The sequence below is a fragment of the Bactrocera oleae genome, chromosome 4 (assembly GCF_042242935.1).
Source record: "Bactrocera oleae isolate idBacOlea1 chromosome 4, idBacOlea1, whole genome shotgun sequence".
Lineage (NCBI taxonomy): Eukaryota > Metazoa > Arthropoda > Insecta > Diptera > Tephritidae > Bactrocera > Bactrocera oleae.
Window position 1 is genome coordinate 11,779,853 of NC_091538.1, and position 14,534 is coordinate 11,794,386.

At 30.0% G+C, this 14,534-nt stretch overlaps 1 long non-coding RNA gene across 1 annotated transcript in view; it reads right to left on the reverse strand.

The window, feature by feature from the left end:
- Positions 1-802: 802 nt before the first annotated feature.
- The window catches only part of LOC138856997 (uncharacterized), a 42,636-nt gene continuing 28,904 nt past the window's right edge, over positions 803-14,534 (reverse strand). The window contains exon 2 of the long non-coding RNA XR_011395974.1: positions 803-1,397. This is a non-coding gene — a long non-coding RNA (uncharacterized lncRNA). The remainder of the gene's footprint in view (positions 1,398-14,534) is intronic.

The window sequence follows — 14,534 nt, forward strand, 5'->3', positions numbered from 1 at the left end:
AACTATTAATTTTGTAACATGTCTTTTTTTTTTTAATATATTAAAACAAAATTCAGCTGGCAACTTTGTTCCAATAAAATCACTCACAAATATGACAAACATTTTTTCCACAGCTACCCTTTTCATATCTGTTTGATAGCTTTATGGTAGTGTTTCAATTTGGCCAATCTAATTGAATAATAAAATAAAACTAATCAGGTGGCAACCCTACCAAATTATTTATGCAACAGCAGACCTTTTTGAGTATCTCTAGTTTGTTACAGCTTATTAAAAAATTCTTTTGCTTTATTAATGTCATTTACTAAATTTTTAGCATTAGGTGGCAACTTTCGAAAAAAAAATATTTAATATACAAGACTGTGTATATGTAAAACTTTTAGAGTTGTGTATATTCTTTACATGTTAAATATTTCAAACATATCATATGTCAGAATATATTCAAACATATGGCAATATTTTAACATTTTTTGTGCAAAACATATTAATGCCATTTTAAACTAGATGCCGTCTTGTGTATCTTGAAATTATAACACATTCCTTATAAAAATCGTTTGCTTTATTAACCTGATCTAATAATTTTTCGTAATTAAGTGGCAACTTTCTGAAAACAAATATTTTAAATATATTTTTTTAAGTTTATTTAAAATTTTTCGAGCTTCATATATGTGTATTCGTTATCTGGTTGTTGTTTTTTTTTTTATAGAATATGAAAATATTCCAACAGGTGGTAACTTTTTACAATTATTTTTTTCAAACAAGTTGTGTATTACATTGCAGTAACTGAAGAAATTTCTCAGTAAAATTTGTTTGTTAAAAATCTTTTATTTTTCTGCTTTGAACAACAACAACTGTCACCAATGATATCCAAATAGCTAATACTCGAACACAACAGCTGTTATTCAAATTGCCGCCGCTGACTTTAATTTCCGAGAAATAGCGCATTTGAATTTTTCGTGTCAATTTACCACTCACCAGCGGCGGTTTATCAGAATTCGTTATAACTGCTTGCTTTTGTTTTTTGTTTTTTGTGTTTGTTTTGCCTTCGCCGCTGACAACATAACGACAAACATGCGTTTGAATTAAATTTGCATTGCAAATTCGCACATTTTGAGCTTGCAAAAACCGGAACAATAGCCAACCAATAACGGTAAACTAATAGAACTGCCGCTATTTCGATGATGGTGTTTTCATCCTCTCCACACGCGCACTTGTTTAGTTATTTATGCAATTTTCCGAAGAACACCAATCACTGACAAATTGCAATCAGTTATTTTGCTGTATTTTCTTTTCATATCGTGTGCGCCATTGCGTATGCGTGGCAAGCTATCAGTGTTGCATTTTGTGGAAAATTTACTGGTGATCTATCACGCTTACTCATTAGTACTCACGACAATATGCTGTAAAGAAAAAATTAGTACAGCTGTCAGGATCAAAGTAAAAAAAAATTGGTCTTAAGGTTAGCTTATTGCATCGTGTTTATCTGTGAATGATGAACAATCAAATCGTTGTGAATTTTAACTGATAAATTTGCTTTGTATGTAGGCCCCTTTCTCCCCACTGCTTATTGTTTTGCTGGTATTTGCATTGTTCTATTTACATCGAATATCAGCATGCGATAAAATTTCACTAAAAACAAATATCGCATGCAAATTTATTTCGCGTGCATTTATTTATTGCCTTCATGAATGCAAAATTTCATCTATTGCCTCAACAAATACCAACTTATATATGTAAAAAAATATTTTTTGGAATTTGGAATTTTATTGGCCTGAAACAAAAGAATAATATCAATAATAATTTTTATGCCCGATGGCAACTTATTTATTCACAATCACTTGAAGCAGCATAAATATATTAATCAATATCTCGTGATGCTGTAAAAAGAGCTGCCATACCGCCCAATACAAAAGGTGGTTTAAGACAATGCTCCAATTGTTAGTTTAACCAAGCCTCATGGATGCTTTGAAATTTTCAACTAACTACCTTAAAGTTGTAACACGAATATGTAGTTACGTTTCCAGCTGAGCGCATAAATGCTTTAGTTAGTATTTATATGTGCCCATATATATTACTAATGGGCCAAAATTCACTTCCTGTTTCGCGAAAGCGATATTCAAAAAAATTCTGCTATCTATCTTTTTACTGCTACTATAAATTATGGATGTTGAAATATTTCAAGTGCACTGAGGATAGGTATCCGTTCGCTTCATAACTATGTAAAGCCTTACAAAAGCCTAACTTTGTAGTATATAATCGTTAAAGTTTTCAAGTAAACATCCAAGCAAATTCTTAGAAAAATTGTATAAACTCGAAACGGCATTTATTTGAAAAAATCTAACCGCATAATTTGTAAAAGTCGCAGCATTGAATGAATAGATTTCTGCGCCTTAATGTAGACAAAATATGACATTATCTTTTATGGTTATTTATTTTTGTCTCTAGCAGAGTTTAAGCTTTATGCTCTACTAATTTACTACTAAGAGTGGATTTTATGCCTTTACGATTTTATATCAACAGCAGATTTTTGAATATGTCAGCATACAAATTATTTGCTGCTGTAAATATATTGTTTGCTATATTATATATGCGATATAAATCGCGTGTTTGGAACCTCAAATAAATGTATGTTTATATCAAGCTATTCTTCTCTGACATACTCCATACATATGATACACATTTTCTTAACTACCGTAACTGTTTGGTCGCATTAAATTTCTCCGCTCCGTGAGGTAATTATTTTATGTTGAGTATGGTAAAGACAAAGAGTATGCGAAGATTGTTAGGGTGAGAATTACATGCATGGCTTGGTAATATATGCAAGTATGTACATAAAAGTATATAAATATTTACGTTTATGCTAATGTTAATAGTGCTAATACTTATGGGCAGCAATTGATGACTTTGGGGCTAATAAAGCCATTGGGACACTTTGTGCGTTAACTTTTCTATATAGTAATTAATTTAGCTCGAAATTAGCAAAGTATACATTTTATTATTCTATAAATAAGCTATATACCTATAAGCAGCAATTTCATATACCAACGCTAGTATGGAAAATTTTAGTATTAGCCTGGGACATACTACAACACATTCGAATTTTGCTAAAGTAAACAAGCACTCAGAAAATTTGATAGTATATTTCTTAAATTCCAGGAATGGCTCAGCAGTAAAACCAAATTTAAATATTAAGTAATTACGTTTAAAAAATGTTATAAAAAATATTTGTAGAAACGCAAAATTACAAATTTCACAGTTATTTTACACGCATGGCCACACAGCTTGCTATGGAATTTTTTTTTTTTTGCTGTTAATGTACTTAAAATAAGTATCTATATATTCTATTATATATATGTACATATATTTAATTTTGCCCTTTCTCATAAATATTTGGTTGTGTGCTGACTCAAATTACTTATGATGCCAGCAGGTAAAAGCTTTTCATTAACAAACCCCCTGTTGCTAAGGCCTCAAAGCTATTTTTTATGCTACGGTATTATTTCCTCTGGAAAACGGCTAAAGTGCTTTATGTTGGCATTTTTAAATAATATTTGTGTTCTTTATATACTTCCATATATGTATGTACATACATATATAAGGTATACATTCGCATATTTATTAGAATATAAAGGCTGTAGTTTAAAGTGCCTGTCAGCTGCAGTGAAGTTGCCATGAAATGAAAAATTTCTTCACAAAAAATATTTGTATTTATTTCGGTACTACTTAAAGTTATACAAAAGTAAAAATATATATATAATATAAAATGTATATACATTAGGGTGGCTTACAAAAAACGAATAATTTTTTCTGCTTAGTACTCTGAAAATTAGGTTCTTAGACGCCTCTAAGAAATTCTTTGCAAGTATAAGCTCTTAATTCGAACGGGAAGGTCCTTCGCCTTACAGTTTTATATATTATTTTTTGTATTATTAAATAAAAAAATGCATATCTCGCAACCAACAACTTGAAGCAATGCCCTACAAAAAAGTCTCTTACGATTTTTTAATGTAAAACTAACCGTTTAAAAGTTATTATGAAGTAGATATTATGAAGTTTGATTGTTTTAGGATTTTCTTATAAATTTTATAACTCTATGAAAAAAAGCAATTTAAATTGCAAAACTTATAATTTTGTAGGAAATTTATTGCTTCACACAAATGGTCTCTTATACCTTATTATATATAGACCTTGCCGTTACAATTAAAAGCTAACAATTGGAGAGACTTCTTAGAGCCAACTAAGTACCTTTTTTCAGAGTAGCAAGCGAAAAAAAATCGGTGGATGGCACCACCCTAATAGACATATAAATATTTTTACATATATATAAAACATAAATGCGTATTTACACACTCGCTACAATATTAAAGGAGACTGATAGCCCGCTCTGGCAAAGCTCTGACAACTTCTATACCCCTTTCTGAACCACTTTCCACCTTCGATTCTAAACTTGCTACATCAAGCAAAAGGAGAAAACATATATTTTGTTTTATGCTACTGTAATTTAATCGGCTCATTAAAAAGCATTTTCTGCCAACCTTTCTTGTAACTGCGTGGGCTAGCAAAAGTAGAAACATTGCTGCTGATGTGCTTTGTCTTCTGATCTTTCAATTACAGACAAGCGTATTAAAATTGCGAGATTTTCATTTTTAAAATAACATATTAGAAAATAAATGAATTGAATAATTTTAGAATTTGATTACTTGAACTGCTTCAGATTTGCGCTACTCGGAGTTTCTTTTTTGCATTTTTGAGCAAATTTGCTATATATAGAAATTTTATATCATTAAAAAACAGATATTTGAACAAACATAAAGTCTACTGACTTTTAAAAACATCTGATACTTTGACTTGGGAGTTGTTGATTGAAAATAAACGATTTTTCTCGATATTCAGTCAAAATAAATTTAAAAAAATAAATATTTTAAATAAAAAAAATTACGGTGTTTACAGGACACAAAACGGTAAGTTTATACCAAATATCGTGAGAGAAAAAATTGTATATGAAAAAAAAATTAAAAACCCAAAAACGTGGATAGTTGATATTTTCAACCAAAAAGTTAAGGTTATGTGAAAAAGGTGCACATAGAAAAGTTTTGGATCTCTTCATTACCCATAAGTTAAATATGCTACTTCTTTCTACAGGACTTGTAGTTTTGTCATAAATTGAGAATAGCCGTTTTTTAGCTTTAAATATTTAACCACCTACCTCCGCTTCCTCGTGCCGAGCTCAGATCACTCGTAAATAATTTTACCTTTCATTTTTATTATTTTAGCATCCTTGTCCAATGCGTTTCATTGTAATATATATGCCTTTTTTTTTGTGTTTTCTTTTTTGTGCTTTCAAAAAATATCAATATAAGAACGAGAACTCAAGGCGTTAGGTCGGTCTGGGGTTTTCAACATCTTTTTTTTTGCCTGCAAATACATTTTTTTATTCTAAAAACATTAACCAAATGACAGATTAGTTACAAAAAAATGTTACATTTGTCCAATCTGATGTAGTATCGAACAATCGGGTTCTTAAAACACCTTTTTAAAACCTTTTCGAAACTGAATTTATTTGAATGGGGTATTGATTTGAATCTTTTTTTCTTTTTTCACCAAGAAGCTGCTCATTTGTCGGAACTGCCGATACTTTTTCATGTGACGAGGTAATTAGCATAGGTTAGGCCTAAGGCAAAGATGCAATCTCCGAAGAAATTGTTTGAATCTGACCACTATAGCATAAAGCTGCCATACAAACTGAACGAACGAAATCGCGTGCTTGTATGGAAAAAATTTTAATTTGACAAAATATCTTCACGAAATTCGGTGTGAATTACTACCTAAAGCAATAATGCAATATCCGAAGAAATTTTTCAGATCACAATGCTATAGCGTATAGCTGCCATACAAACTTACCTATCGAAGTTCTTATAAGGAAGTGTATTATAGCTTCGGTACAACGTTTTATCTGGTATTTTTTGAGATTTGCAAGTTTTTATAAACAATTAGATGTTCATTTTACTACACTAAAAAATTAACCTATTTTTACAAAGCCACTATTTTATAAAAATTCTAGCTAGTCTTATGTAGTTTTAGATTCTGTCTTGTATTTTGTTTCAGACAGTATGAGTAGCTAGGTCCGTCGTAGCTTTGTTAAAAAGGCGGTTCCCAAGGTGGGTCAGTATTCGCCATTTTGTCTTCTTAAATATTAGTTAGTGACGCATTTTCGAAAAAAAATATATCTTCTTAAACATTTAATTTATGTTTATATGTAAGTGTGTTAAGGTAGAATTCTAGTGGAATATGAAAGCATTGATTGTTGTGGCTGATAAGAAACCCAAAACTGTCTGTGCAGTTGGCGCATTGTATGCCACACGCAATCTTCGCACATAATGGCGCGCTGACCACAAAAAGCCAGCGACAAATTGAAATTCATATAAGAAATTATTTTCAAATTTTTCCAAGAACGTGGCAAAATCATTGGCAGAAAATTACAGTTGGCGCGTGGATTGTGGCTTCTGGACCAAACACAAATGCACGCATGCACACACACAAAAGCAACGTGTCAGGTGTCTTGTATGCGGCTGGGAAAAACGATTTCCTGCTGGCATGTAAGCAGCAAACAAGCAGTTGCAGTTGTAATTCTAATCGAAATCAGAAAAATTCAATCACCGCCATGCCACAATAAGCAGCAATATGGCGAAATTGCAGCAGTGTGCACGTGACAATCGCCGCAAGTGGTGTACGCCATTGAGAAAGTGAGAAAAAATGTGTGGAAGTGAGTAAAGTATGAATTAAATTGCATGCGCTTTGCTGAAGTTACAAGGCAAATGGCATATTTTGAGCCGTCGTCGCCACACATGTGGTACTGACTGTTTAGGGTCACATGACTACTTACTGCTTGAGAGTGCGATGCGCAAAAAGCACAAAAAATTAAAAAAAAAAATAAAAGTACTTCAGCACTGCTTCAGCGCACTATAGCACGTGTAGCAAGGGTAAGCTTCAACATGCAGCTTCTTCTACTTATTTTTCGTGTTTTTTTTTTGTTTTTTACTTTACCGACGCCACTTATATTTAAATGTGTGGTGTGCTCTGTCTGTCTAGCCTTGCACTCTCAACACTTTTTTTCTCTCTCACCATTCACGCTGCCATTTATTAATTTCATTCAATTTTACTGCTTTTCATTCAAATTATAGCTTGTGCGTTGCTGCAGCTCGTTGGCAATTTGTTTGTCTGTTGAATTTGTGCTTGTCGTTAATGCCGTTATCCAGTCTCATGTCTTCACTCATTCATTGCAGCTGTGCATTCATTCATCACTTATTGATGTTGCGTTGCCAACTTCATTGCCGTCCTATTGAAGTTGCATAATTGCATTAGCCCGTTTGAGTTGGCGTTTAGTACGTTTGAACGCCTAAATATAGGCAAGGGAAATGTTGATTGCTCTTAGCAAAGCAAAGCAAAAAAATGGCACACTTGTAGTAGATGTTTGCATTTATAGCAAGTAAAGCATAATTGCATCATACTCTAGGCAGTTGCTGCGTCTCTGACTGCGACTGAGCCACGGCTGCCAAATGATTCGTGCTCAAGTGCGCAATTGAAGCGTGAAGGTGCTGCTAAATGTTCCTTTTGAAGTGTTTAAATGCAGAAATTGCTTAAAGCAATAAAATGGAGAGGCTAATAAGTTTTATGCAAGCAAAAAGTTTTTTTTTTCAACTATATTTAATTTAATTAAGTCAAGAAACTGGTGAAATAATCTTTTGAATTGCTAATTTATGTTTATAATTTTATGTTTTATTCTTTATTGCCATTTACTTAACGAAATTGTAAAGAGTTACAATTAAAAATCCAAAAACAAAAAAATGGAAACACATATTTGTAACTTAAAAATATGCATACATATATACATTTTTCATACAAATTACTTAAATAGTTAAAGAAAATATATATATTTTTTTGAATTTCACCCAGTTAAAAATATTATAAAAATATATTTTTTAAAATTGTATTTAATTTTTCTTATATTACAAACCTTTTTATTTGTAAATTTTTATTTGAACTTTTTTTTAAAGAAAATTTTTATTATTTAATTTTTCTATTAAAAAATTAGTTGAGAATACTAAAATAAATTTATTATTTTTATTTTACTTAGTTGAAAAAGAAAATATATTATCTTTTAAATGTATTTCATTTTTTTTTTAAGTTTTTTATAATATATTAAATTTTTTTGTCTTCCAATAACAGAAAAACTAAAAACCATAAACAGTTTTACCAAATCTACAATAAAAATTAAAAAAAAATCGGTAGTTCCAAATTAAAAAAAAAAAAATTTATGAAAATATAATTTCCGTTTTTAAAAAAATGCAATGTATTTGACATTGAAAAGCTGAGAAAAAATCGTAAACATTACGGTCGACTAGTTATTTTTATAATGAGCTACTTCTCTTCGTATAAGCAAAGGTTTAAAAGTAATTTTTCGTGCGTCGAAATTTTTAAAATTCATAGCTGCAAAATTTTTCATATTTTGTCGAAATAAAAAAATACGTGTCAAATATTTTGCCTCAAAAGAAAATAAAATAAATATTTTGAATGAAAAAAAAAAAGTTTATGTAAATTTGTCTCAAATCACCAGTAACTATGTCTACGTATTCATGTAAAAATTTGTAAGAAATAATATACAATATTTTATTTAAGTAAATTTTTCTTTCCTTTAAAACATTTTATTTTAAAAAATTAATTTTATTTGCCAATTTTTTTTAGGAAAACTTTTTTTTTCATTAATAAAAGAGTGAAATTGAAAAATAATACCTTTTTAGTTTTAAAATAACAATTTAAAAAATTTAAAAAATATATTTTATTAAAACATAAAATTAAATATATAAAGTTCAATTTCTTTTATCAAAAATGTGAATTTAGAAAAAAAGAATCTTTAGTTTTAAGTTAATAATTAAAAACGTTTTTTAGAACTAAAAAATAAAAAAATGAAAGAAAAATTTAATTTTTTTTATCAAAAAAACAGTGAAAAAACAAAGTTGAAAACAATAAGTAAAAAGTTTTTATTTTTGGAACTAAAAAATATTTAAAAACTTTTTTTTTCATTAAAGAGAAATTAAAAAATATTTAGTTAGATTAAAAAATGTGTCTTGTCTTCTTAACTAAATTTTTTTTATAAAGTTTCACATTTTATTTAAAAAATACAAAAATTTAAATACAACAATAAAAAAATATATATATATCGATTTTGGTTTAAACAATTTTTTTGGAGTCATCTATAGAAATTATTTATATCAGATATATTATTTATATTTAATTTCGGTTTAAAATTGGAATTTTCATTTCATATTACTGTTTTGACATTTTAGTAATTTTGACTAAATTTAAAGCTATATATATTTTTTTATTGTATTGATTATATACTACATATTTATGTACGAGTATGTAGCTATTTAAAACTACTGGCCTGCACTAAAAATATTAAAAAGCTCATTTTAATGGTCTTACGCCTACTGAGCACCATTTTTCTACTTACCAACGCATTAAAATCTTCAAGCTTTAGGAAATGCATGAAAAATAAAATATTTTTACATAAATATGCCATATTTTGATAATCCAATTTATGTGAAGGCACGCTGTCATGACCGAAACGTTGAATTCTTGGTTGCATGAACATGCAGCAAACACAAGCTTATTCAAAACAGCATAGCCGTGCGTTACACACACTTATATGCATGTACAAATAAGCATAACTGCACAAAAATAATCACACACGCATACGCAAACATAACACGAAGCGAATTCTACGACATACGAAAATCACAGTGCTGCTTGTGAAGCTGTGCTTGCCTCGAAAGTTCGCGGCGTTGTTTATCTTACGAAAATTATATTTTTCTTCAATTCACGTTTCTCTACGTTTTGTTTTTTTATTATTTTTCCCTTAGCAGTTGGCTTGTCTGATTTTTTTGTTGTTGTTATGGCTGTTGTTCTACTTGTTTGTGTTTTTGTGTGCGCGGCAAAAATCAAAAATTGCATTGAGTCATCGGCATCTCCAACGCATAAAAATAGCCACCGGCAACAACACATCGGTTGTTGTAATGGCGCGTACTGCTGTTGAACCGAACTGCCGCGGGCGCTGCCACTGCACGCTATGCTGCAGTTGACTTTGACGCCAGCAAAATTGTACAGAAGTCAGTTGCATTCGTTTTGTGCGCCATATTTCGCTCTCTCTCTTTTGCACTTACAAGCGCTTCCGTGTGTGTTTAGTGCAGAAAAGTTATTTTTGTCAACGGTTTTGTTATTTTTATGTTTGCTACACTAAAAATGATACTTGTGCTCTTTTTATGCATTGTTGTTGTTGTTGTTGTTGCTGCAACTGCTGTTGTGCTGGTGTGTTGGCAGCAACACAAATTTTAGGTGGCGCCAAGCTGACGAGACAGCTGTCGCTAGGTAGGCGGTGGTTAGTTAACACAGCGACGTTAGCGCATAGGCACACACATACATACATGAATACACACACACACACAGGCGCGCGATTCATACGAAAATCTATAAAACTATATGGAAATGGAAAAATATGCACATATATATGCTTTAGCATAAGTGTGCCGCTATGTTGGTGGAGCGGTGATGCAACTACACTAAATACACACACATACAATACACACTTAAACACCCAAACTCACACACCCCCAAACGCCGAGTGCATTGCCATTTTTTACTTACGCCCTTTTATGGATAAGTCAAATAAAAGCAGCAGAAAAAAATGTTGTAAACACTTATTACATATGCATATAGCAGCGTGTAAGCATGTGTGTGTGTGTATGTTATTCAAATAAACTTGTAGGTTACTCATACGCCGCGTCTGCCCGCGCACACGGCACATAAGAGATTTGTTATTTTTAACATTTGCGCTCAGTTGTAGTTCTATGCGCTTTTCCATGTTGTATTTTGTATTATTGTAGTTTGTTGTTGTTGTTGTTGCAGGCTATTGCAAAACAATAAACAACGCACACATACACAAACCAACACTTGCACGTTGCACATGCCATAAACAAAGTGGACCAGCAAACAGCACGCGACAGCGCTTAAGTCAAGAAGCTAACGGTTGTGTGTGGCTTGTCAGAATTCTTTGCATTGTAAAAGATAGAATTTTCTACTCAGCACGTATGATTATATGGCAATCAGAGTTGTGTTGGTATGCGGTGTTTGTCCTTAGAATGTAGTTGCGTGTTGTGGATGCGTTGCTAATTGAATATATGCTATATATCTATGTGAGAATTTTTTTATTTAAGAATAATCGAAAAGTCTTTTTTTAATTACAATAATAAGTGCAAAAACATCAAATAAGTTGTACTTCATCAAAGTGGAACTGAATTTTGAAAACTAATTGTTGAAATTTAAATTTTTTTTAAACGCGAACAATGATAAGATAATTAAAAAATGTTAAAAAAAACTTTAAAAATATTTTTAAGAAAATTTTAATAAAAAATATTTTAATTAATATAAATTACTAAAAAACCTGACTAAAAAATTGCTGGAAATTAAACTTTTCTGATACTTAAAAAATGTTTAATTAAATTAATAAAGCCAAAATAATAAAACTTAAAAAATATTTAAACTAAAAAAAGTAGAAAAGTTAATATTAAAATATAATACAAAAATTAAAATATAATAAAAAAATTAAAATTTAAAAAATATGTTATAATAAAATTTTTTCAATTATTTTTAATGTAAATTACTAAAAAACTGACTAGAAATAATTTGCTGGCAGTTAAACTTTTCTCAAAAATATATACAGATTAATAAAATTACGAAAACGAAAAAAATCTAAAATAAATAAAACAACAACTAAAAAAAAATTTTATATTAAATGTTAAAAGTAATATTTTTGAATTCGAACAAAAAGAATTAAAACCGACAAAAAAATATTAGCAGTTAAACTTTCTTTAAACATAAACAATAGATAACTAGTAAAAGAAAGGTGATAAAAATAATTAAAGTAGTTAAAAAAATTAAAAAATATTGTTATTATATATTATTGAAATTTTTTAGCATAAAAATATATATATTAAAATTAAAAAATTCAATAAAAAAATATTATTTTACGAATTTTTAAATATAATATATACAACCAAAACAAACTAAATTCAAATTTCTCAGAAACCAACATAAACAAAAGTTAACAAAATTAATTAAATTAAAAAAAAATTTCGCTAAAATAAATAAATAAATTATTAGATAGTTGAAAAAAAAAGATAAAATTTAAATATTTATTTATTTTTTTTAACATAAAAAACTAAAGAAAAGATTGTTTCTCTTGACATGTTTGATATGTCATACCACACTGCTGAAAATATTGACCTTCCAGCTCCAGGCATTTGGTTTAAGCTATTAAAAACTATTTTCTGAGTTAGCTATCTCGCAACATTTTTAAGAAAAATCTGAGGCCGTCAGAAAATCTTCGCTATAAACTGTCGTTCATTGAAAGTTATCAGCGTTGCAGTGATCACTTGCTGTTATACGATCTCTCAATGTGTTAGTTCAACTTTTTAATTTTCTAAAAGCTAAAGGTATTAGCTTTATAGAAAATTTTGTCTTTTTTAACCAAAATTGTCTGATGAATGTGAATAATGCTTTTTAGCTGGGATGCAATATTAGCTTTCTGTCATGTTGTTCAAAGGAAAATATTGGCATTTTCGTACTAGCACATGCTAAAAAAAGTCTATATCATGTGAAAAAATTAATATTTACTACAGATTCTGCGTTAAAACCCTCTCTTAGTTACTTGTAACGTATTACAAATAATTTTCCTATTTTTCCTAATTTATGAGCTTCACAATGCCTTTTTGTTGCAAACTGGACAAGTGAAGCACTAATTGAAAATATATTGTGAACATGTGGAACATTAACTGAAAACATTTGTTGAACTTGTGGAACGCTAACTGCAAACGACTGCTAACTGAAAATATCTTGTGAACTTGTGGAACAGTAACTGAAAATATTTTTTTAATTTGTGAAACACTAACAGAAAATATTTTTTTAACACGTGAAGCACTAAATTGGCGTTAAGAGAAAAATCTTTTACATTAAAAATACTATTTTTTATCGCACAAAAAATTATTATAGCCAATGTTAGATTAAATGTTGTTATTATGATAAGTTCCTTTATCATATAATGCCAATATTTTTTTAGATAAATTATCCAACTCTGCATTATTTTTCATAATATTATATAAATACCATATTGAATCTTGAATTACTTCAGCAATGCAACCATAACTATATATATTCCAAAAATGCTTATCTCTCCCATATTTATTACTAAAAATAACCATAAATACATATGTAAATTTATAAAAAAACAAAAAAAAAACTGCCTCCGCTGAATGCAATTGTATAATTGTGTAGGAGGTCACAACAGAGCAAGCGTTCCTACATATATATACATATATTAATTGAGCAATAAATAAACAAATCGCTTGCCAAATGTCGTAATTGTACACACATGTTGTTGTTGCTAACAATGCACGCACACAGCCAAACAAATAGTTACATAAAAACATAGCTAACCTTATGGCCGCGTGGTAACTGCAGTCAACGGACTCACAGCCCAGTTACAACTTGCATAATAGTTATATATATACATACATATACATCTATAAATATATATGGATGCTGGCCATGCGTTTACTACCATGCATATAACAAAAACAAAAAACAACAACGCATTGTTGCTGGCCGGTTATCAGAGTCAGTTGCACAGCTTGCACAATTACAAGCAGCAACAATTTTATCTTACAACACTTGCAATAATTCTTGCAGCATGTTACACAAACGCGCAGCGCAGCGCCATTCACGAGCAACTAACTATCCACAGCCACGAGTTGTTGCTAAGCAGCAACTTGCCAGCGCAACTACTCAGCAGCGCTAGCCGTGCTTAGCAGCAGTTGTGTAGTAACTTTGACACAACTGTACCCGTTGGCAGCAGCATTCGCTGGCGCACTCAACAACAACAACAATGAGAAACGTTGTAGAAAAGTTTTCGCTAAGAAAATAGTCGTAAGACAAGTTGCTGCCCACGCAAACAACATTTTGACACATGTGTGTGTATATGTGTGTATATAAGTGTATGTATGCGTGTGTTGTGTTTGTGTGATACTTTACGACTCGTTGTTGCCAAAAACTGTAACGACTGTGACATGTTGTAGCAAAAAATAATAAATTCAACATAATTATTATGTACTAACATGCTATACATTTGTTGTTGTATTCAACTGCTTTTTTGCTTTCAAAAGTTTGATGACTTTTATGCAATGCTTAAATTTAGTTGTTTCTGAAGATTGCACTTTTGCTAGAGTGCCACATTTACAACGGTATATTTTTAAGTGTTTATTTGAGGTTTATAAATATACAAGTAAGTTTTTATACATATATATATATATATTACAAAAAAAAAAATTACATATATATACTATATATGTGCTACAAGTGATGCTAACGTACTTTGCTTAGAAATAATCTTAATAAAGTAGGTAAAATAAAAAAGTTTAACCTGCGTC